Below are 22,969 nucleotides of genomic sequence, written 5' to 3'. Positions count from 1 at the left end.
GTAAGTCAAGTTAGGGATTTGGGCTGAAAAGCAAAAGGTGAGCAGAAGGATGCCCAGAGTCAGAGCTGGGGTGGAGGGACCACCCAACAGAGGGCCAAGGCCCTCAAGGTGAGGGCACACGCCAGAGCTGCACTGAGTAGACCAAAGGCCGGACTTAAACACCAACCTTCACTCACGTGTGTCTGTGTGTGTGTGTTTTTCCTGATTATAACAATAAATCACCTTCCATGTAGAAAATGTGGAATAAGAAAATATAAAGAAAACTAACCCTATGATAAATAATATCATGATCATATAACAATATTACTTAATAAACTAATGTCACAGTTACCGCTCTAGCTATAGTTACATCTATCTATAGATACACTATAGCGGTAAGTGGATGTGGTATATTACAGAATCATAATGTACATACTGTTTTATAATCTGCCATTTGTTCACCCTACTTACTATATTGGGAACCTTTTTCTTTATGGGCATGGATTTTTAATGGTGGGTGATAATCCACCGTGCAGTTTTACCATTTTTGAAGATAATGAACCCCTTATTCTTGGACATTACAGTTGCTTCTAATTTTTCCCTGTGTTACAAATACTTCACCGGAGATAATTTTACATATATCTCAGTGTGGAGATCCTTCTATTAAATTCCTAGAAGAGGAATTACGTGTCACAGGCCACGTTCCTTCAGAGGCAGTTGAGATATTGTCAGACTGTTCTCCAGAGACCGGTACCAGTTTGGACTTCCTCCTGGAGTAGGTGAAAGTGCTCCTGACCATTACTCTTGAAGCCTCCAATACTAGATATTGACATAAAAATACATTAATGATTTGACAGCCAAAATAATAATAGTGATAATAACGGTACTTTGTGGTTTGAGCTGCATTTCTTTGGCAACCAATTAAGATACACTAATATACACACACCAACATTTGATAGCAATCTACTGTCTTAAAATGTAAACAAAAACAAAGAAAGAACAATAATAACAAATGTGAACTCCAATGGCCTTGGTAGACCAAGTGAGTACCAAACAAGAAAATAAACAAACAAGAAAAACAAAACACCCACACACAAGTGGGGGAGACAGTGGCGGGTTGATGCTAAAATTATACTGTTTTTCTAACAGTTGACTCGGCTTAGCCCACGAAAGCTTAGCTATGAGAAAATGTGTTCTAACTGGGGTTGAGACAATTTCTTCAATAGAAGAATTTGTTTTCCTTGAGGTCAACGTCCCATTCCCCCTCCCCTATCGATTTAAGAAGATAACTCAGTTCTTTCTCCATCTGGGCAAGAGGCACATTTTCTTCAGGGTCATTTATGAAACAGACTCAAGATGAAATTCACTCTATGGGTTACCAATACGTTTCAGGAATGAAGCCAGGAGACCTGCCAGAAAATAGCCACGATATGGCGTAAAAATAACCCTCATTTGCAAATCGAAGAACAGAGCCCTTACTAGAAAGTCTGCTTTCCTAATTTGCATGATCATGAACAAGGAACTTCCCTTCCTCTTGAAGCGACATGGTGGGCTGGTTGTCTCTGAGGCTTGGGGTCAGACAAGGCAGGGGTTACATATTGCCTCTGTCTGTTACCAGCTCAAGTCATTTTGCCTTTCTGAGCCTCCCTTCCTTCCTTGTCGTTTGTGAAGTTGTTCTAAATACTCTCTCCTTCACAGCTGAAGTGAAGATTAAATGAAATAATGGATGCAAAGAACGTAGCACACGCCTGGCATGTAGCAAGCCCTCAATAAAATGTCAGTCTCCTCTGATCTTTCCACGGTTAGGTTAGTTCTTTGTCATCAAGCATTTCTCAGCTCCAAAGTCACCATCCTACGCAAAGTAGCCCCTTCTTTCTAATTACCCTCTACCTCACTATAGTGGTTTTGATTTCTGTTTGTTTTCTTTATAACACTTAACACTATCTTAAAATAAGCTTATTTGATTCCATGTCTATTCTCTGAATCCTTCTCTTGGATGTTAAGTCATCTGAGAGCTGGATCTTTTCTGTCTCATTAAACAAACATTTTCAGTACCTAGCACATGGGCTGACACTTAGTAGGCACTCAATAAATATTTGTTGAAAAATAAAAAATGAATAAATAGATGTTCATGCACATATGGATACACACATGCGTTCATACCACAAGTAGTTCACATGGCTAATTATGTTCTCTCTCGATCCTCTCCCATCTCCCTCCCTCATGCTCGCCTCCTTTCCTCTTTTTTCTTTTTACCAAATAATTACTGACCCAGCATCTGCTAAATGCTGGGGATACATTCACGAACAGTAGAGAACATCTCCTCATCTCTCTTTTCTCTCTTTGTCTCACTTCCTCACTTCCCCTTCCTGATGCATCGCTCAGATTTCAGCCTCAGCTACAGATCCAGTGGGGATCCAGAGAGCCTTGTCTGGATTCTCGGGGTTCTTGCCAAGTAGCTGCAAATGACGACCCCAGACTCTATTGTCTACAGACTTCTGGCTTTGCCCATATTTCACTTTTCTATAAAATATGCTATTTTGTTTCGAGATCTGCTGCTGTCCACCAAAAATACAACTCTGTTAGTAACCCTGCCAGCTCCTGAATGATACCTTTGTGGACACTAAAAACAATTTAATGGCATGTCACAATAGCAATTCACTCCGTTAATAGCCCCGCTCAATAATACTATATTGCATAAACCTCCTCCAGTCGTCTGACAAATAATTCACCTTTACTCACTCCACAGTAAGCTCCATTTCACTAACAAATATATTTCTCCCCAAACCTACAAATATTCAGCATCTCTGTCCTGTGACAACAGCTATTTTTTGGGATGAGGTCAGTGGTATCATGTTTCCATTACCTCTCGCTGGCTTAGTCCCAATGACAATCTTTTTCCACGTTGGGCATCAAATTAGGGGACCGCACAGTTCCTGATTTCTCGCTCACGTACCAGTGGATGAATGCTTCATGATTGCATAGGCACAGGAAGTGTTTGCTCTCTTTGTGGACGCCTGTTCTGCCAAACCTAATCTATGTGTGTGCGCTGCAACATCAAGATGCAAGGAACATCCAGCGCCCTGAGAACCAGTGCCCTTCAGCTTTGTTATTACTTTACGATGGCTCCTCTGGCGGCGGTGGGCACAGGGCTTCTGGGCCTGGGAGCCTGTGGATCTCAATGGTTCTATGCATTCTTGCATCTTATGAATGTGAATTAAAATTTTCTTTAATTTTTTTTTTGTTTCTTGTTTTGTTGTTGTTGTTGTTTGGAGTTTTTGTGAGGAAGATTGGCCCTGAGCTAACATCTGTTGCCAATCTTTCTCTTTTTTCCTTTCCTTGAGGAAGATTGTTGCTGAGCTAACATCTGTGCCAATCTTCCTCTGTTTTATGTGGGATGCCTCCACAGTGTGGCTTGACAAGTGGCGCTAGGTCCATGCCCAGGATCCGAACCTGTGAACCCCAGGCAGCTGAAGTGGAGTGCAAGAACTTAACCACTACACCACGGGGCCAGCCCTAAAATTTTCTTTAACTTTTCACCAACCTTTACCTGAAATTTAGCATTTCTTCATTTACAAATGCTGGCACCAAATCACAGGATACGTGACTTCAGCATCAGTGTGAATCACAGATATCTTCATATCACATTTCAGCTCTTGCAGAGATACTGAAATATCACTGACATTTATGATGATGTCAAAATTATGGTAGTTTTTAGGCATCCTGATGCTAGATCATGTTATCTAACATGTTAATAGAGGAGTACGTATATAACTACATCAAAATTCGCTCTTTAAAAAAATATTTTGGTAACTGTATTTCTATATAATTAGGGTTTTCTGGTAATCTTTTATATATTTATTTTATGAATTTAAAGACAGTATTATGAAAAGGGGCCCATAGTCTTTACCAGATTGCCAAGGGCGTCAGTCGCTAGTCCAAAATGGTTGAAAACCGCTGCAGGAGCTGGCAGTGGGCAAGAGCACTATATTGGAGGCCAGGCTCACTCAGCTTTAGAGGTTGATTCTTCAATAACAATAATCAAGCAAGCACCTCTGAAGTGCTTGCCGTGTGCAAGGCATTGTTCTAGACACTTTGCACGTGGTAAATTCATTTAATCTCTCCAACTATCCTGTGAGATTTGTCCTCTTATTATCCTCCACTTTACAAAAAGAGAGTCTGAGACTCAGAGAGGTTAAGTACCACGCCCAAGATCACTCAGCTGGCAAGTGGGAAAGATGAAGTTTAAGCCCAGGAGGAACTGCTCTTCATCTCTCTCCGCTACTGCCTCTCACAACAGTAGTAATAACAGAAACAACTGCTTTGTATGCAACTTCCATTTACTCCTCCAAATAACCCTATGAGCTAGGTATTATGATTATTATCTTCCTCACTTTTTAGATGTGAAAACTGAGGTGAAAGAGAAGTTGGATAAATTGTCCAATACGATACAGCTTGGAAGAAATGGTATAGCAATGTCAAATCCAGCACAGTACTTATTTTGTAAATAAAGTTTTATTGGCACACAGCCCTGCCCATTTGTAAATGCACGTCTATGGCTGCTTTTGTGCACCAACGGCAGAGCTGAGTTTTTGCTGCAGAGATCAAATGGCCTGCAAAGGCCTAAAATATTTACTGTCTGGCTCTTTACAGAGTCTGCTGATTCTGCTCTTAACCATCATGCCCTTGCCAACTCCTGGCTGTGCCTGTCGCTTACTGGCTGGCAATGTGGCCTTGGGAAAGGAAGTCACATAAACCCTCAGTATCTTAGTTGTAAAATGGGCATATAGCAGTATCGATATTTTAGGACAGTAATGAACATGAAATGCATGGAAAGAGTTTAGCACAGTTCCTGGCATATGATAAAGGTCCTGCAACTTTTGGTTGCTGTTATTACTACTATTATTTTCAGTTGAATCTGTAACTAGGATCTTACATCATATTCTAAAAAGTTTAACAGTCCATAAAGTCAAGCTGGAAATTTCTGGTCACGTCAACCCACAGAAGAAACGGATCCTGATGCTGGGTTTGCATTTCATTCTTCAAAAATATAATCTGCCTCTCATTAGCACAACACTGCCCTCTGAAAAGAGCCAAGTCCTGATCAATGAGCTAGTCCTTCCAGAGACATCGGCACTGCTCAACCAGCTCTTTCATTATGTGTGAAATTCAGCCCCCAAATGGATTGAAGTGATTGGAACTAAACCTGGGTCACAAATCACCCAAGACACAGGAGTCTGATTGCAAAGGAGTGTGAGGGTTCAAGCGTATGGGGTAAAGAACAACGTCAGGCCAAAGAGGTCGCTGGTCGGGGAAGGGGCCAGCCCAGGGAAGAGAGTGGAATTACAGAAAATGGATTTTGTAGAAGGAAAGAACGCCAATCCCATTTCCCTGCATGCTGCTTCTCAGGGAAACAGTGGCTGTTGCTAAAAAGGAGTCATCTTCCCCAAGCTCTGTCAACAGAGGCAAAGAGAAAATTAAGATGATTACATATGTTTAGGGGAAATTAGAGTGTTTTGGCTTGAAGTTTGCTTTCCCTATCAACCATATTAAGCAGGCAATTACTCAACACTCTATTTGGCCTGGAAGATGCTGCCTTCACACGGAGAAGCCTTCCTATATGCTCCTTTTAAAAATTAAGGCAGCAGAATAATGCGGTAGGAATACAGCTTTGCAGTCAGCCATGCGTGGGTTCCAAGTCCAGCCCCCTTACTCCCAGGCTCATTGCTCCTGGTTTCAGTTTTCTGACTCAGGAAATGAGGCAGTGTTTGCATTATGAGCTCCGATACTTGAGCCCTCCCCCCATCTATGCCCTTTGCCAGCTAACTGTATTGCGTCTCCCCTTCTGACTCCCAGCTTGGCAGGTGACTTGTGTTGTCTATTGGGATGTTAGCAAATGTGATGCAAAACAGAAACTTAAAAAATGCTCAGATGACTGGGTTTGCTCACTTTTCCCCTCTGCCATTGCCACAAGAAGAAAATGTGTAGGCTAGCCTGCTAGACGATGAGAGATGCCTGGTATGGGGCCAAGTTGTCCTAGCCATCATAGCCGAGGCTGTCCTATATCAGCCAACAGCTAGCCAATCCCCAAACACGTAAGTGAGGCCAGCCAAGATCAGCAGAGTCTCTGAGCTGACCCGGAAGCTGATCACAGATTTATGAATGGGGCCAGCTGAGATCAGCAGCCCAGCCCAGCTCAGATCACTGGACCCCACACACCGGTGAGCTAAATAAATGTTTATTGTTGTATGTCACTGAGGTTTGGGGATATTTGTTATGCAGTACTTTCCTGTCAATAGGTAACTGATATAGATAAATTTACTTCATGGAGTTGCCTTAAAAAATAAATCAGATGGTACCTACTAAGCTACTAGCACGGAGCTGGTACCCAAGAAGTAGAGGCAGTTGGAGATGCTAGAATTGTTACACAATGGGATACTTTTGTGAGATATTAACCTGTGTTTTGTTTCTAACACTGTTATGTAGTTAGCAGTTGTTTTCAGGGCAGGGATGTGGCAGAGTAGAAGGCGGAAATACCCTCTTCCTCTCCTTTGCTTTTATCTCCCAAAGCCTGAACCGCTAAAGAAACTTAGAGAATTTGTAACAGAAGTAAAAAAGAAAAAGCATATGGCCAGAATTGAGAGTTAAGAGTGGGTCTTCTTCTCTCCTACCTTCCCCAGCCCCATCCCAGATACAAAAGAGACTCCACTTGGGCTGGGAGGAGGAGAGAAGTGGGAGGAGGGAAAACCGTTCAGTTAACAGAAGCCAACACCTTGGGGATTAACCGGCCCTGGCGAGTCCAGGCAGCCGGGATCCAGAGGCAGCCTTGCAGAAAGATGTCTGTGCTCCAGCAAGGCCCAGGTGCCCCAGAGAGCCCCCTGCCTGGCGTGACAGATGTGTCATGGTAACCCAAGGGGCAATACACTTTCCCAAAGAGCCGCCCCTCTCTTCCCTCCAAACATCTTGGACTGGCATACTACCCGGATTTCTAGTTCAGCTTTAGAGGATGAGGACCCTGTAACAGACTGAAGTCAAAATGTTCTGTTCATTTTGCTGAAAACAGGAATTAACCTGAAGTGTAGAAGATGAAAGTGATATTCCTTATAGATCTTCAGTTTGTTGCCCTACGACTCATACTCACTAGATGATAATGATGATGATGATATTGATGATGGTATGATGGTAGTTGTTGATGGGGGAAATAACCATCTTTAAGGTCCAAATACTACCTATATGAGTAAGAAAAGTGGCGGCATTTTTGCAGTTAAAGTAGATGACGTTTTAAGTAATCTCTCTCAATAGATGACCTCATCTTCAATAGATCATCTGCTGGGAGGGAGAGAACAGAGGTAATGAGATTCAGGACAGACTATTATCCTTATATGATGACCCTGGCTGCCCTAGACCCTTGGAGAAGACCCTTCCACAGAAGTCACACCCTGGCAGTCTTCAGGCTGTATCTGGCCAGGAAATGTATTTTCTTTGGCTTGCTTGATGTTTATCCACTTAAAAAATGTTATCAACCTTTAAAAATCAAGAACTACCCTGTCTCCTCCACACATACAAAAGAAATCCAGATTTCTGACTTCTCTTGAAAAGAAATAAAGAAAAAAATTAGCAGCCATCATGGAGCACTAAACCGGAGCTGGGAGCAGTTGCTCCCTCTAGAGGCAGAGCACGTCCTTCAGTTCACAGGCCCCACTGCTCCCTAGGGTCTTACCAACGGAATGTGGAGTGCCAATCGCCTGTTATCATTGTTCTTGCTCTTGAATCTCTTACAGTAGACTGAAACTTCTCTGTACTCATGATGCTTTTAAAAGTGGAAAAATACAAGCCAGACAAAGCGGATTATGTATTTTTGTCCACCACCTCATTAACTTTTCCTGACTAGATTTTGGGCATTTGACGTTGTGACTCTCAATTTAATCCTTAAGATGATTCAGTGGTGGGATGTGTCTGATTTGAAAAGGGGGAAAACTTGACATAGAATCTATTGTTTTCACAAACACCTTTACAAAAAAAAACACACACATACACACACACATATCCAGGGAATAACAGAAAACCATATTACTTCTGTCTGTCTATTTTTAATTTTTCCCCAAATAGAAATATTTATTTTCCAAGGAGTCCTACTTATTTTCTGGGGAAAAAAGTCTCTCACTGGAACTTTGGTAAGATTCTGAAAAGACAGCAAAAATGTTGTGGCAAATAGAAAAAAAAGGCCATTTGTAAGGAAGTACTATTTGTATCGAATATCATGAGAAAATAAGTGCATCATGACAATTTTGTACATCTTCTCTGCTTTGATTGTCAGTAATGAAGCCCAGAGGAGAGTGAGAAATGTGTGGAGGAAAAGTATCTATTTCACTTAGGTGGCAAATTATGCAACTCAGCGCTTGATAGCACTTGGCAAAATACAAATGTATTTGAATGGAATTCAAATTGTTGCTCTTTGCCTAAGACACAGGTAATATCACCAGGGGTCCTGTCTTTGGATTTTTATAAGAGGTAAGAGTTTAAGTAATAGTAGCAGTATTACAAAATTACCTTTAAACACTGAAAACATTTTTACTTTGTTACAGGGTGTAATTTCCATTTTTTCTCTCTAATGGCTCATATACAGAAAATGATACACTAATGCAATTTTTCAAATTTAGTTACCTTTTTTTGTGTTCTAAAATTATATGTTCTCGTCATTTGCCCTGTTTGTCAGTCTCCAGAATCCATTTATTTCCCTGTTCTTACGGTTCCATAACTTATCTTCTTGTCACAGAACTTTCATAAACTTTTTTTTAAGATACAAAATACTTGCAATAAACTCTGACAAAAATGCTTCCAGTTTAACTTTTGAAATCTTTCAATTATGTTTTGAACGATTATCATACTTTCCAGTGCTGCTGTGCTGTGAAATTTCTCGTGGAATGACATCTTACTAGGTTAGGGGAAAAATTACTTGAAAAGAGACTCACTTCAAACCATTTATATTTCTTTGCCTCTTCACTTTTGAATCTATAGATTTATGTTCATGTTCATATCATGTAGAGAAGAGAAAAAAGGAAGGATGAAAGGAGAATTGTATCTATGGTGGATGGAAATACTATTGAGTCAAACTGCAATTATCTAAAAGGGGTGTGGGGTGGGGAGATTGCGTTTTTGTAGCCTGTGGATTCCAGAGGGAGATAAAGACGAATCCATAAGTAAAGGGACTTTCTAAAAACAACAGAAGACAAAGCAAAACATAGTGGTCTCAAACAATTAGAAGCTCTCAATATTAAATTTGGAGCAACTTGCTGTATCTGCATTATCGTGAGGAGATACTAAGTGAATATCCATGTTAACTAGTGGATTGTTCCAGCAAGCTTATCTGTGATGCTGAAATCTGAAGGAAAGCTTCAAGAAGCCCCTAGACCTGTGCTAGTCAATGGAAATATAAAGTGAGCCACAAGTGTAATTCAAAATTTTCTAGAGGTCTCATTAAAGAAGAAAATAGTACAAGTAAAATTAACTTCTATAATATCTTTTATTTAACCCAATATAGCCAAATACGCTGTCATTTTAACATGTAATTAATACAACAAATTATTAATGAGATCTTTAACATTCTTTTTTCCCTACTAAGTCTTTAAAATTCCAGGTGTGCTTTCCACTTACCGCGCATCTCAATTGGGAGGAGTCACACAGCAAGTGCTCAACAAGCGTAGGCGGCTCACGGCTGTCACACTGGGTAGCACAGCTCTAGATCGTCCCTCCTAGACGGGATTTAGGGCTCCTAATAAGAGCTCCCACAGAACCTCACCTCTCCTACGACGGAACCTAGCATCATTTCTTGTCATTGCTTTTTGCTTGTGTCTCTCGTTTGCTTAAGTTTGGTGACAACTGGCAGCAGGTTCATTTTGCTCACTGCTGTAACACTAAGTTCTGAAACATACTAGGTGCTCAAGAAACATTTCCTGAATCAATGAGTTAATAATTAAATGAATGAATGGATGTATTTTCTTTTGTGGAAAGATATACCTTTGTTGGGGACAATCTAGAAGCAGGAGACTACATGGGTACCCCACTGAGATCCCCTTGGTGCAGCCATCCCACAGCTGTTGTGAGTGGTGGCTGCTGGACACCCATACCTGCCCCCCTCCAGAGAATTGTCCTCTAAGGCTGACAGGTGTCACCTTATCTGGGAGGTTAAGACACCTCCCTGATGCCCACAACCAATGATTGACTGACAGGGAGATATAAAAGTCTATCCTCCTTGCCTCAAAAGAGAACTCCACTGGGATTTATGGTCTAGAGCCCTCTGTCTGTGGTTCAGATCAAAGTTTGACTTTACCTGGGATCACACCCTTCTCCAACACTGTCCTGCTTCCCTCACTCCCTTACAGGTTTTTCCGAGACCACTGTCTCAACAAACCACCTGGACCCAAATCCTTGCCTCAGGCTCTGCTTCTGGTGAACCTGACATAAGAACCTACAATTTTCTTTTGTCATATTTTAACCTTTCTTCTTCCCACTCTACCCCTTTAAAATTTAAATCCATTTATTTCCTACAAAATCTTTCCCAAATGTCTTTCCTTACTAACCCTCAACTATCAAAATGCTGCTTCCTAAGAACCATTTACCAATACAGCAGAAGCCTTCAAAGGCATCTGGCTTTTCTATCTAGATATTTATTTTGCCCCATGAATGCACCAGTAAATTCTCTGAGCATGCCGATCAAACAGTTGTGATCAACAGCAAAATCCATGACTGCACAATTCTACAATTCTCCCGAGCGACAAAGGGCAGTGATAATTCTGTCACTCCTCCATGTGACCCAGCTGTAATGTGAGTGTGACATGCCTTCATGAAATGCATACTTCTCATGCTACCTGGCTGCCATCTCAGCTATTTAGCAATAGAAAGACAGGTGGATCAAGGGAAACTTGGAAAGATATTGGATCAAGTGGGGAGAACCATATTGAATTTGTTCACTGCTTGGCCAAAATGTGAGAACAAAGAGCGACTTAGAATCCAAGTGGTGCCCGGAGTGTGCTTGCTTTTTGTCATGGTGATGGCTTTAAAAAAATGGATGTTCAGGGGCAGGCCCAGTGGCATAGTGGTTAAATTTGTGGGCTCTGCTTTGGCAGCCCCAGAGTTTACAGGTTCGGATCCTGGGTGCGGACCTACTTATCAAGCCATGCTGTGGTGACATCCCACATACAAAATAGAGGAAGATGGGCACAGATGTTAGCTCTGGGCCAATCTTCCTCATCAAAAGGAAAAAAAAAAAGAGCCTTTCAAATGACTGATCACTGCTATGAACTAAGTTTCAGGACCTTTGCACTTGCTGCTTCCCCTTCTGGCAAGACTTGTCTTCTAAATATTTGCATGGCTGGCTCCCATGGATCATTTGGCTCTCACCTCAATTTAAAATTGTTTCCTTCTCCTGGAATTATTCTCTAACACATAACCCTGTTTGATATGGTTGGGAGCACTTAGCGCTGGCTGGTTATCTCACACACTCACCTCTTGTCTGTCTCCCCTTGCCAGAAATTAAACTCCCTGAGGACAGGCACCTGTCTGTCTTGTTTACTTCTAAATCCCCAGTGCCTAGAACAGAGCCTGACACATGGCGGGTGCTTGATAATCATTTGTTAAGTGGGTGAATGACCCAGATTATTTTAGCTGACTCCAAGTCCTTCTTGGAGGAGCAGATGCCTCATGTGGTTTATTGCAGGCTCTGAGGGCACTGGCCAGAAATCTCAATATGGAACTTACTAGGTGCTAGGGATTCAAAATTCATATGTTGAAACCCTAACCCCCAGTGGGATGGGACTAGGAGGTAATTAGGTTGTGAGGGCGGAGCCCCTGTGGTGGGATTAGTGCCTTTCTAAGCAGAGACATGGAAGTTTGCTCCCCTCCTCTCAGTCGGCTATGTGATGAAGCCAGGAAAAAGCTCTCACCAGCACCCAGCCACACCGGCATCCTGACCTCAGAATTCGGCCTCTAGAATGGTGAGAAACAAATCTCGTGGTTTAAGCACCCCATCTGCAATGTGCTTGTTACAGCAGCCTGAACCACCAAGACACTAGGCAAATACAGACAGCTGCATCCTCAGCCTTCTACTGGCAGCCCTGGGACACGCACTTAGAACAATTTGCTGAAACCTGCATCTGAGGAGGTGACCCAGGGGCCCTGGCTGTGGCGTTGGAAGCTCTCTAGACAGGAGCCTGGTTTCAAGTCACAGCCCAGCTTGCCTGGCTTTCCACAGAACCAGAGACCGGTGGCTGTGCATCCTCTGCTGGGAAGGGAAAGCCGAGATGCACAGCGCCTCTGCCCTCCAGGCTGGGGCTCACAAAAGAGCTTGCTTTTGTCATTTTTGCCCCAAGACAGGAGGGAGGTGACAATGAGGAGAGCTGGGACTTCCAGTAGCCAAGTCAGAGCCAGGAAGGAAGGGAAGTGAGAGGACAGAGGAGCCCTCGCCACAAAGTAGCTCTTAGTGCTCCTGAAGATACTTCAGACAGCAGCGGTGGGAGGTGGATGTGTGTGAGGCTGTGGGGGAGGGGGTGTACTTCACACTCACCATTTTGACAACGGCAATATCAGTTTGTGCTTCAAATTTATTCATTCACCCATTAGCTCACTCATCCGACAAACATTTATTGACCACCTGCTCTTGGCCACATGTCTGGATCTGGTCTTCTCTCGTGGAGAAGCCTGATACTGATTCTTTGGCTTTCTCCCGCTAGGCTTCGGGATAACAAAACTGTACATGTTAAAGAACCAATGAAAGACATGGATGCTTCCTGGAAGGTTAGTGATTCACTCAGCAAACATGCATGGCATTGCTTCTCTGAGCCAGAAACTGCCTCACAGAAACGATAAAGGTGAGGAACCAACAAATTAACAAACAGCCGTGGTTTCTGAGCTGATGGAATTTCTGCTCTGGTGGGGCAGACTGGCTTCACTCACACAATAGCACGAAGAAAAATAAAACTGCAACCATGATAAGTGCTACAGAGAAAAGGTTGATGGCCAAGGTGAGCATATCATGAGGGGCTAGCCCATTCTGGAGGCCAGACAAGGGTCCCTGAGAACATGGGACTTGAGCTGTGGTCTTATGTAGGAGTAGAAGTCAACCAGGAGAAATCGGGGTGGGAGGTAGGGGTCAAGCTCTGGAGAGAGCTTGCAGGACCCCTGGGTCTACAGCTGCAGGGGATGCTACTCACATTGCATTCTATGTGGTCAGTTTCCCCTAAAATTGTGTGAGGATACCTTGTGATTGTTGGGCAAATGGCATTTGCACCAGTCAGGGGGTGGGGGTCGGGGTAGAAAGCTGAGGCGCTTAAAGAACTGAGAGACGACGAAGTGGGGCTGGAGCAAGGAAAGGGAGGGAGCCTCCGGGGCATCCCAAAGAGGCAGACTGCAGGAAGCCACTGGCATTTTTATTTCAAAGAGGTTTACATTGAAAAAGAACCTCCGGGTTATATAAGGCAGGTTTTTATTTGGCAAGGATGGTTTGCCTACACAATAAAGGCAAGGTGAGCACACAGCCAAATACGGGGGCAGCTCCCATCCTCCCCTACATGTTCAGTTCTCTTTTATCATTTTGGCAAGCAAAATTGAAAATAACATGATATGATGTAATATAATCTGCTAATAGCAGTCATTTATTGATGCATACAGAATCTCTAATTCTGATGAGAGCCATCAAAGGTAGGTATCATCACCTCCATCTCACAGATGGGGAAACTGAGGCTCAGAAAGCTTGCATGGTAAGCTGGCATAAGCAAAGGGGAGAATGCTCACAGGCTGATCCTGCCCTGGCTGCCTCACAGCAGCGCGGTGTTTCCCTGACTATAACAACAGCAACCCAGCGGTTTCCCCACAGCTGGACTGAGTCCCTCATGCACTCCCACATACAGCCATTTGTTCCTTTCTTGTTCTTTCATTTCTTATGAACCCATAACTCTTTACCTTGATCCCTAAGGTCTGCCTGACCCGGTCCCTGTCTCCCACTCAGAACTGGTCTCCCGCGCCGTCCCCCTCACTCACACCCCTCCCGCCCCACCAGCAGCCTCTGCTCTTGCAGCTTCCCTCTGTCTCACGTGACTCATTCCTTCACTTCACTCTGCTCTGATGACAATTCAAACACTTGCATGCCCTTGCCACTCCCCATCACTTGCTATTTCTTTGCCTTGCATTATTTTTTTCTTTCATGGCACCAAACAGGACGCAAAATTGGAGCATATATTTATGGCCTCGCTTTGTTCTAGAAGTAAGATCCACAAGGGCAAAAACCTTTCTTTTATCCTCAAATGTAGAACAGTGCTTGACACAGAGCAGGGCTTCTGTAAGTATTTGTTGAATGAATAAATGAATGAACAATTGAGGAAGCCTAACCTGGTAAGGGGGACATGAAAATGCGTAAGATTTGGCTCCTGTGAGGCTGCGTCATCCTGGCACAAACCCCCTGAGAATGAATGTTTCCCACGTGCAAGGAAGACACCTCCATGTGCGAGACCTAACTCAGGCCCCTTCCCGCCTCTCAGATCCAGACTCAGAATTGCTGGGCACAATTTTAAAACATCGATGACTCTTACTTAGGGAATGGTGCATGGCTCACGCTTGCTTCTGAATTCACTGCAGGCAAACACATGCATACCCCAGGCATAAAATAATTTAAGCAGAAGGCCCGAATAATCACCTCTCTTTTACCACCTCCACTCGGGGAGAATTTAGCAGAAGTGGGGTTTGCGTCAGTTCCAGAGACTGTCTCTGTCTGGACACGAGCAGCAATTTGGGGAAGAGCTAGAATGGGAAAAAGTGTTTATAGAGTCAGCACGCCAAGAAGGGTTCACTGAGGTGTCCATTTCGCACCCTAATTTTCTAAGATGCTGACAGAGGAGTCCAACAAATATAATTTGACCAGGTAGCCATGGGAACAGCAGTGGCAGCTACTGTTTATTGAATGCTTGCTGTCTACTCAATAGTTGTGTGGGTCATCTCATTGCATGTTCACAACATACCTGCGAGGGAGGTATTAGTGTTGTTTCCACTTTATCGGTGAGGCCTGGAGTTTAGAGGTTACATGACATATCCCAGATTCAATAGCTAATAAGGCTCACGGTCAGGTATGAACACAGGTGTGTGTGGCTCCAAAGCCTCACCTGAGATTGTCCTCTCATTGGATGCTCTGCATATACCTGTCCTGAGACCACACATAGGTAAATGGGAATAATCCCAAGCATAAATGTATGAGGTTAGAAAAGTAAGACTAGGCTGGTCCAAATGGGGCCACACATCCATCATCCACTCAAGAAATGTTGATGGACCTCTTGTTGTGTTAGGTGTCGAAGAGCCGATGCTCAGTGAGAACCAGATAATGTGTATGTTCCTGGATCAGTTGACAGAGTGCAGGTACTGTTAGGGGAAGCAGCCTTATACAAACACAGATACTAGTCAGTTTGTCATAAAAGGAGGAGTAGGTTTTTGAGAGGGTTTAGAAGAGGGGATTAACCTACTCTTAGGGACTGCCAGATTTTGTCATTGTTCAAATATACACTCAAAGTCAACTCTAGGGCACATTTTGTTTGGGTATTAGGGCACATTCTGGGTGCACAGGAATGTTTTATTTGCCTCTTAGATATTCTGAACCTCTCTTTCGGACTTCTAAATAGTTATATTTACCAAGAGACCTCTGTTATCTGAGTGCAGCAAATATATGCACAGCCCAGTCGGACACATGCCAGCAAATAGAATAGGCAGTCAACAAGCAGGTAAATTTTAGATACATGAGTGGCTTATAAATAAACATTTGCTACACCAAACAGAGATAAACGAACAATAAATAAGTGGATTTAATATGGTTAGATACGCAAAACTATTTCAGGGAGATAAACAGCAATGGGATAAACGATAGCCAAGTATAGAGGGGAACGAATAAACAAATTCCGGAAAGAAAGAAAAGAAAAAAAAGGAAGAAAATTCCCCTCCAGGAGCTGCTGATAACGTCAGCAAGCATCACTCTTACCACGGTCTCAGTCTGTGTCGAGTCCGTTAATCTGTTGTAAGCTATATTCTCTACAGACAGATGTAATACCGGCGAGAACACTAAGACCACCTATTTCTGTTTCCCTGACACTGACTTCTGCAGCTGCCTGGCTGGCCCGGGGCAGCTGAGAGCTTATCAAACATGCAATCTCACTGCAGGCCACAGCTGATGTTCTGAGACTTTGCATACATCTCAAACCTGCAAACAATGGAAGCTGCAAAGTTGACTTGTGCATCTCACGCCCTTGCCCTGGCCCTGTCCCAGGCCCAAATGTGAGGGTTACAGAGAGTCCCATACCTTGGAAGAAGACTAATAAGAAAGCGTAGGTTATTTTCAAGTCCATTCATGTAACCTCAGTAGGTGGGCATTGATAGTATATCAAAAATGAATTTCCTATTTGGACAATCTGTAATCTGAATATGATTTTAAGGGCAACTAGAATGTAGAGAAGAAAAAGTAGAAAAGGCAAATGAAGGTGGCAGGTAGAAGGGAGAAACGTTCTTCAGGTAAAAACCAAGGCATGGCAAGGGGTTTAGGACAGGGCGGTGGCACAGGGCCCCATTCTCTGAAAGGGCTCTCTGGTCACTGCCAGGAGGAAATTCTTAATAATTGCGTCTTTGAATTTGTAAGTGAAGTCCAGTGGGACATGGAGCATGTGCTAGGGGCTGGGAGCCTCGGCTCATGCTGGGTTCTACCCCCTCCCACACCCCTGGGAAGAGTTTCCAGCTGCTCAATGGCTGCCCTCCGGTGGCTGGGTCCCACCGGCTTCCTCCTTCCCGTCTCAGCCCTGTTACTGCTGCCATTCTCCCTGGGGTGGTGACTGGGTCATGTCAGTGGGGTGGGGGAGGGCCCACCTTCTGCCATTGCTCTCAGCTCCAAGGGGGAGACTGGCTATGGGTGGGGTGGGTACAGGGTGGATACCATGCCCTGCAGTATCTTGGGGTAGGGCAAGGTAGTGCCATTCGTTCCTGAGTTGGCAGTGCCAAGAGGTTGGCGGAGGCCTCTCACCTGCCCCTGATCCAGGTAACAAGTTCATCTGGTGCAGAGGTTACAATCCTTTGAGGGTCGCCCATCCACCATAGGCTGGGTGGTAAGCCTGAGGGATGGGAGACTGACTTCCTTTCCCCTAGCCTGGGACCTGCGTTTTCACTTTACACCGGACACCACAAATTGTGTAGTTGGCTTTGGTTTAAGGAAATAAAGTGGAAATATTTAGGGCTGTGAATTTTGTCTACTTCTCCTTTAAATCCTCTCTGGGGTAGACACCGGAGCCATGCACAGAAGTTGCAGTTTGCTTCCCTGCAGACACATGCTAGAAATACACTTCATTGCCCCCTGGAAGTTACATGTGGCCACTTGACTTGCTCTCAAGTCCCAGCAGAAGCTTTAATAGCTCGTGCACGTTTTCTTTCTCTTTGTCACGGTATCACCGTGTTCCAAAGGGTGGCTGCTTTATCCGTCTGGACCCGGAAGGAGAATGGCGGAGATCAGAGCCCCTGGCATGAGGATGAAATTAACCTGTGTTATTTTAAAGAGATTTGGGAGTTGTTGTAGCAAAACCTAGGCTCTACTGATTGATTTGATCTCCATGTTGAATGGTTCTTCCCAGCATACTTTCTGGAAAATAATAGACGCTTAGTAAATATTTACTGAAGGAATGAATGACCGTCCCCTGGCCAAATCCAATAGCATTCTGTAGATATATTATGTAGATATAGTCTTCCTTGCTCAGCAGACCCTGCTAGACAATTCCCTTTTACGTCAAACCATCATCTTGATTTCTTAACTTCTCTGCTTGACCTCATACTTCTCTCTTGACTCTTTCTTTGTCTCCTGCATGGGTTCCCCTTTTTCTTTCCTCTTTCCTTTATTTGTATTTCTCTTTATAGCAAGATTTTTGAAAACCACAAGTATGTGGGTGGCTTCTGAAACTGTAACTCAGATCCACTCGTCTACCCTCCCTGTAATCTCTTACCTTCAACGGTACAGAATCTGCTTAGATGTCTGCCTGCGTCTGACTCAATATGCCAAAAATGGTACTCAGCGTCGTGTTCCAGAACCAGCATTTCCCCAAGTCTCTCTCCATCTCTGGATCAGTGGCACCACCAACCCTCAAGCTCTTTCTGTAGCTTTATTTGAGGTTTTGCATCTGCTTTTTAAATGTTTATTTTAGTTTTATCTGTCCCCAAACTTTCCTCTGCAGTATCTTTTGGAATCACTATGGTGTCAGTTTCCACACCTCACCACCGTGTTTCCAGGACCCTTTAGCTCATGCCCCAACTGCTCGAACAGATATCGACCTGCCTTCCTTGCTTATAACATCCGTTTTTATATTTTTATTATGTAACTAGATCCTTCTTATAGAGCAATGATTCTCAACTAGCATGCCACCAAGTATTGATTGATGCATAACACGGTTTTTTTCTTCTTAGATTTCTGGACCCAAACACCCTCTCAGATGGAACATTAAGTTCTGAAGGTCATGCTGCAAGGTACAGAGAACAGCAAAACTGTGGTGAGTGAGAGCAAGTGGGGAATTTACTGGAACATGTGTGGAAATTTGGCTGTGGGCATGAGGACCAGGGTAGAATGGGAAATATCAACTTGGCTGTCTTTGTTTCACGGGGTCATAACTTACCTAGGGACAGCACTACAGGAGAGGTAACCTCAACTGCCTGCAGGGGCCAGGCAGGCAGCAGAATCAGTGAAGGCGGCTGGAGGTGAGGATGAACTTGGGGCCACCCTGACTGAGGGAGCAATACCCTCAGCTCTGGCTGGCCATGCTCACATGGACACATAGGTCTGGTGTGGCGAGATCACTCTGACTTTCCAAAAGCAGTCAAAAATAGGGATTCTTTTGGTGAAAAAACTGAAATGTGGAAACCAATTTTTTTTAATATAGAGAGGCGATAACAGAACATTTCGGTGGGCCAGGTCCTGCTTGCAGGCTGTAGTTTTGAGATCTCTGGGTCTAAAGAGATGAGATGAGATGAGAACCCAGGACAGACAGAGTCCTAGGGAGCCATGACATTTACGGGGTCATCTGACAAGAGCAGAGGGAAAGCACAGTCACAGAGGAGGGGAAGTAGCATGACACTGAGTGTCACAATGTAGACCAGGACTCTGAGCTTCTGTTTCTAACATAATCAGAAAAATGACAGCAGCAACAACTTCATCAACAACCAAAGAACAATTCTTTTAAAGGGAGAGACACCCAAAAAACTCCATTGTAAACTTCAAAATAAAAGAAAGGAAGAATCAAAAGGTTAGGTACAACATTGTAGTGTGTTCAGGTGGGATGAGCACAGAAGAGAGGTCACTGGACAGATACAGTCATTACAAAATCACCAGGGAGCAGCTGGCTTTGGCGAAAGGTCAACTGAAAGAGATGGGGAGTGAATGGGAAGTGAGGAATTGCTGGGCTTCAATGAGGACTCTTTCAAAGAGGCTGGTGGTGAAGGATGGGAGAGAGGTGGGGGTGCTCGAACAGGAAGCGCACATACAGACAGACAGATGACATGTAATGGAGACAGACAAAGGCCCCCATGAAATTATTAGTGGACAGTAGGTGAGCACATCCTGTGAGCCAACAATCTCTTAAGAGCTTTACCTCTAACTCATTTAATCCTCACAAAACCCTAAGAGTTAGGTACTGTATTTATACTCAGTTTAAGATGAAGAAACTGAGGCATGGAAGTGCATTTATATTTTTAAGTTATTTATCTATTTATTTATTAAAAAGAGAGATTTCAGAATGCTTGAAAGGAGAGGGGAGACGGTGGGAAAAGAGAGGGTGAGAATTCAGAGGCCCATTTGAAGCACCTTCAGTTAGAAAGAGAGAACACAAAAATCCAAATAAGTGTCATGAGTCCTTTGGGGGAAGGTGTCAAAAGGGAGGGTTGTATTTTCTCAGAAACCACAGGAAAGAAAGAGAAAGAACTCAATGGTATGAAATTATTGGCAAAGAAGGAAGTAGAAGGAAGAGACTTAACAGTCTCTTTGCTTTTGTTTCTTAAATAAATCATGTTGGATATGGGGCTCTGTTACTCTTGAGAATACGACAGAGTCTTGGTTGTGGGAGAAAAATTAATCATAAGACAGGTCTTGGATATTGAGGAGAAATTAATCATCTAGAAATAAACCAAGGATGGATTGTCTCATATCTTTGGGTTACGATCAAATATGCATCCAACCCCACCAGAATATTGGAGCCATATGGAATCCTTTTTGGTGCACCTGGTAACAGAGCCTTCCCGAGAGGGATGCTCTGAAGTCATCGTCTCCACTCTTGATGCTCAGAGATTATTCTCAGAACTTGTGGACCGTCTGGGCTGCCCTTTGCTTTGCCAATAACACATGCCCTCTTCCAGCTGGGATTGTAAACACCTAGTCCTCCCCCTCAGAGTGACTTGTTTTTAGGAGTTGTGGAATGTGGGATAAGAATACAACCCTTTCATTTAAAAAAGACAGTCCCTCCACGTGCATAATTTACATTATCCAGAACATGGCAGAAAGCATGGAGAAAAATAATTCTCTTACTCTCCTCATAAAAACGGCAGCATTTTCAAACTCAGCCACTCTAAGGCTCTGTAAAATACCCAGGAGCCTTCATACTTGTTGCTGGTTTGTTCTAACATGGTGGTACTCAAGATGAGTGAGTGTAAACATGAGTCGGGATGCTTTTAAAAATTCAGACTTTCAGGTCCCACCACCAGAAGTTCTGATTGAGTAGGTCCGAGCCAACGTCTAGAAATCTACATTTTAATCAAGCTCCCCAGGTGGGCCTTAAATTATATTTCTAAAAACAGTCTTCCACAAGTCCTGAAGAACAAGGAATTTTATCCTCAGCTGTACTGGTAGGAGGTGAAGGGCCCAGCTTTGAGAAATCGGCATTTGTGAAAGCCACGCTTTCCTTAAGTGAAGGACATAAGCGACTTGGGGTCAGAAGGAGAGAGGAGTTTCTGAGTAAGACTTTCGTCTCATGAAATTAGAAGAATCCAAATCAACAAATATAAGATAGGGGCTCCCTACATATCAGAGATGAAGAGGCTGTCGTCCCCCATCCACAATCTCTTAGGAAGATGTGGGTGTCCCACACATGTGCAAGCAGACACAGACACACATGCACACACACACACATATGCATGAACTGTAACTATGACAACTATTTGCCCTGGCTTTTCAGGCTGCTCACATTTCAGAACTCTGGCTCATTGTCCCAGACCTGTTAGATGACAGGTCCTGATTTTGGTTTAGAAAATACAGTCAATGAAATTATGGTACAAAGGAAACTGAGACAGATGTACAAACTAAGTCTGCAGGGAAGAGACCTTCCGATCACGAGATACCACTAACAGCTGACACAGGTGATATTATAGTTGTTATACGTAAGGATTAGATGAATCTTCACAATAACCTCTGAAGCAGTGTCCCCTATGATAGTCATTTTACAGATGAGGAAACCGAGGCACAAAGAGGTCAAAGTAACTTGCCCAAGGTCATACAGCTAGCATGTGGAGGACAAGGAAGTGAACCCAGCAGAGCTCCCAAATTCATGTTCTCAACCATGATGATACACTTGAAGGCTTCTGAAAATGAGTACACTGGGACTAGGTCTTGAAGGAAGTGGATGTGGGCAGATGGAGACCAGGGAGAAAAGGGCCAAGTCACGTGTGTGTCAATAGTCCAGCTTCTATAGTAGGCACTGGGGACATCTCAGGGAACAGAGCCTACAAGGGAAAAGTAATAAGGAAGACACAGGGAGACATCTGCTCCTGGGACATTTTAGAAAGTGCGCGAGGAGCAATATAGCATTCATGTCAGTGGATGGTAAATGGTTGGCCAAAGATTAGGTCAAGACCCTTGGGCATTTGGGGGTGACTGAACTTTTCTATGGGCATCAAGTTATCTTTAAAGCCATGGTACTCAACAGGGGGCACATTTTGCCCTTCAGGGGACATTTGGCAATATCTGGAGACATTTTTGGTTGTCAAAATGTGGGGAGGTGGGGTGCTACTGGCATTTAGTGGGTCAGGGATGCTGGTAAACATGCTACAAATGCAGAGGACAGCCTCCTAAACAAAGAATGATCCAGCCCCAAGTGTCAATAGTGTCAAGGTGGAGAAACTTTGCTTTAAAGGTTTTTGAGCAAGGAATGACAAGGCCAGAGATGGAATGAAAAAGGCATTGCAAGTTTTGTGAGGCTACAGAAACAGGCTTTGGGTCTGCAGGCAAGTCCAGGCCCTGAAGAGCACCTCCTGTCATTGCTTAGGCCTCAGACGCCACTTCATGAACTAGCTCCTCCTGGAGCGACTCTACTTTGAATATTGTATCTTCAAATGTAGAAATCTTTAACTAAATGTGACTTTGTCCTTTTGCGTTAGGATATTATTATTCTGCTGATGCCAATAATTAACCTTTGCTGAATGGGAACCCTTCCCTGGAGAAGAGCCTGGCTTCATTCTCCTCGAAGGAACCTCTGCTGGCAAGGGTGGGATTCATCTTCTCCCCAAACATGCAGAGAAATGCTAACAAGACCAGGCAACCGCAATTGCTCTGATGCTTTGCATATTTATGTCTGAGACCTTTGTATGAACTGTTACTTTAAAAAAGAAGGACCCGTTCATCTTTAAAAGGAAGTGATTGATCGCTGCCAGTCGGGCATTCCTTCATTCTTGGCTTCCTCTTAGCCTCCGTAATAAGTTCTTCACGAACACCAGTCTGCTATTAAAGAATGGTATTTATCATAAGCCAAGCAGAGAGGAGGCAGCATCGGATGGGCACAATACCATACTTCAATCCACAGTGTCCTTTTTGTTCAACTCGGTCTGCCGCATTGTTAACATTTGAGAAAAAACACACAAAGACTTTGGTAAATATTAATCAGAAATGCCCAGCCCCTTCCCCTACTCAGTTACTCATTACTGGGCACTCCAGGTGATAACGTCCTGCTAAACC

At 43.7% G+C, this 22,969-nt stretch overlaps 1 protein-coding gene and 1 long non-coding RNA gene across 12 annotated transcripts in view; one reads left to right on the top strand and one right to left on the bottom strand.

Moving 5' to 3' along the window:
* Positions 1 to 22,969, bottom strand: part of TSHZ2 (teashirt zinc finger homeobox 2) — a 444,024-nt gene that overhangs the window by 301,954 nt on the left and 119,101 nt on the right. The gene's annotated exons all lie outside the window — the stretch shown is intronic.
* LOC139040341 (uncharacterized) overlaps positions 1 to 22,969 on the top strand; it is a 94,939-nt gene that overhangs the window by 46,732 nt on the left and 25,238 nt on the right. The window contains exon 2 of the long non-coding RNA XR_011494688.1: positions 18,445 to 18,527. This is a non-coding gene — a long non-coding RNA (uncharacterized lncRNA). The remainder of the gene's footprint in view (positions 1 to 18,444; positions 18,528 to 22,969) is intronic.

Source organism: Equus asinus, chromosome 15, assembly GCF_041296235.1.
Source record: "Equus asinus isolate D_3611 breed Donkey chromosome 15, EquAss-T2T_v2, whole genome shotgun sequence".
NCBI lineage: Eukaryota > Metazoa > Chordata > Mammalia > Perissodactyla > Equidae > Equus > Equus asinus.
The sequence above is the reverse complement of the archived record's forward strand: the minus strand, read 5'-3'. Positions and strand labels throughout refer to the sequence as shown.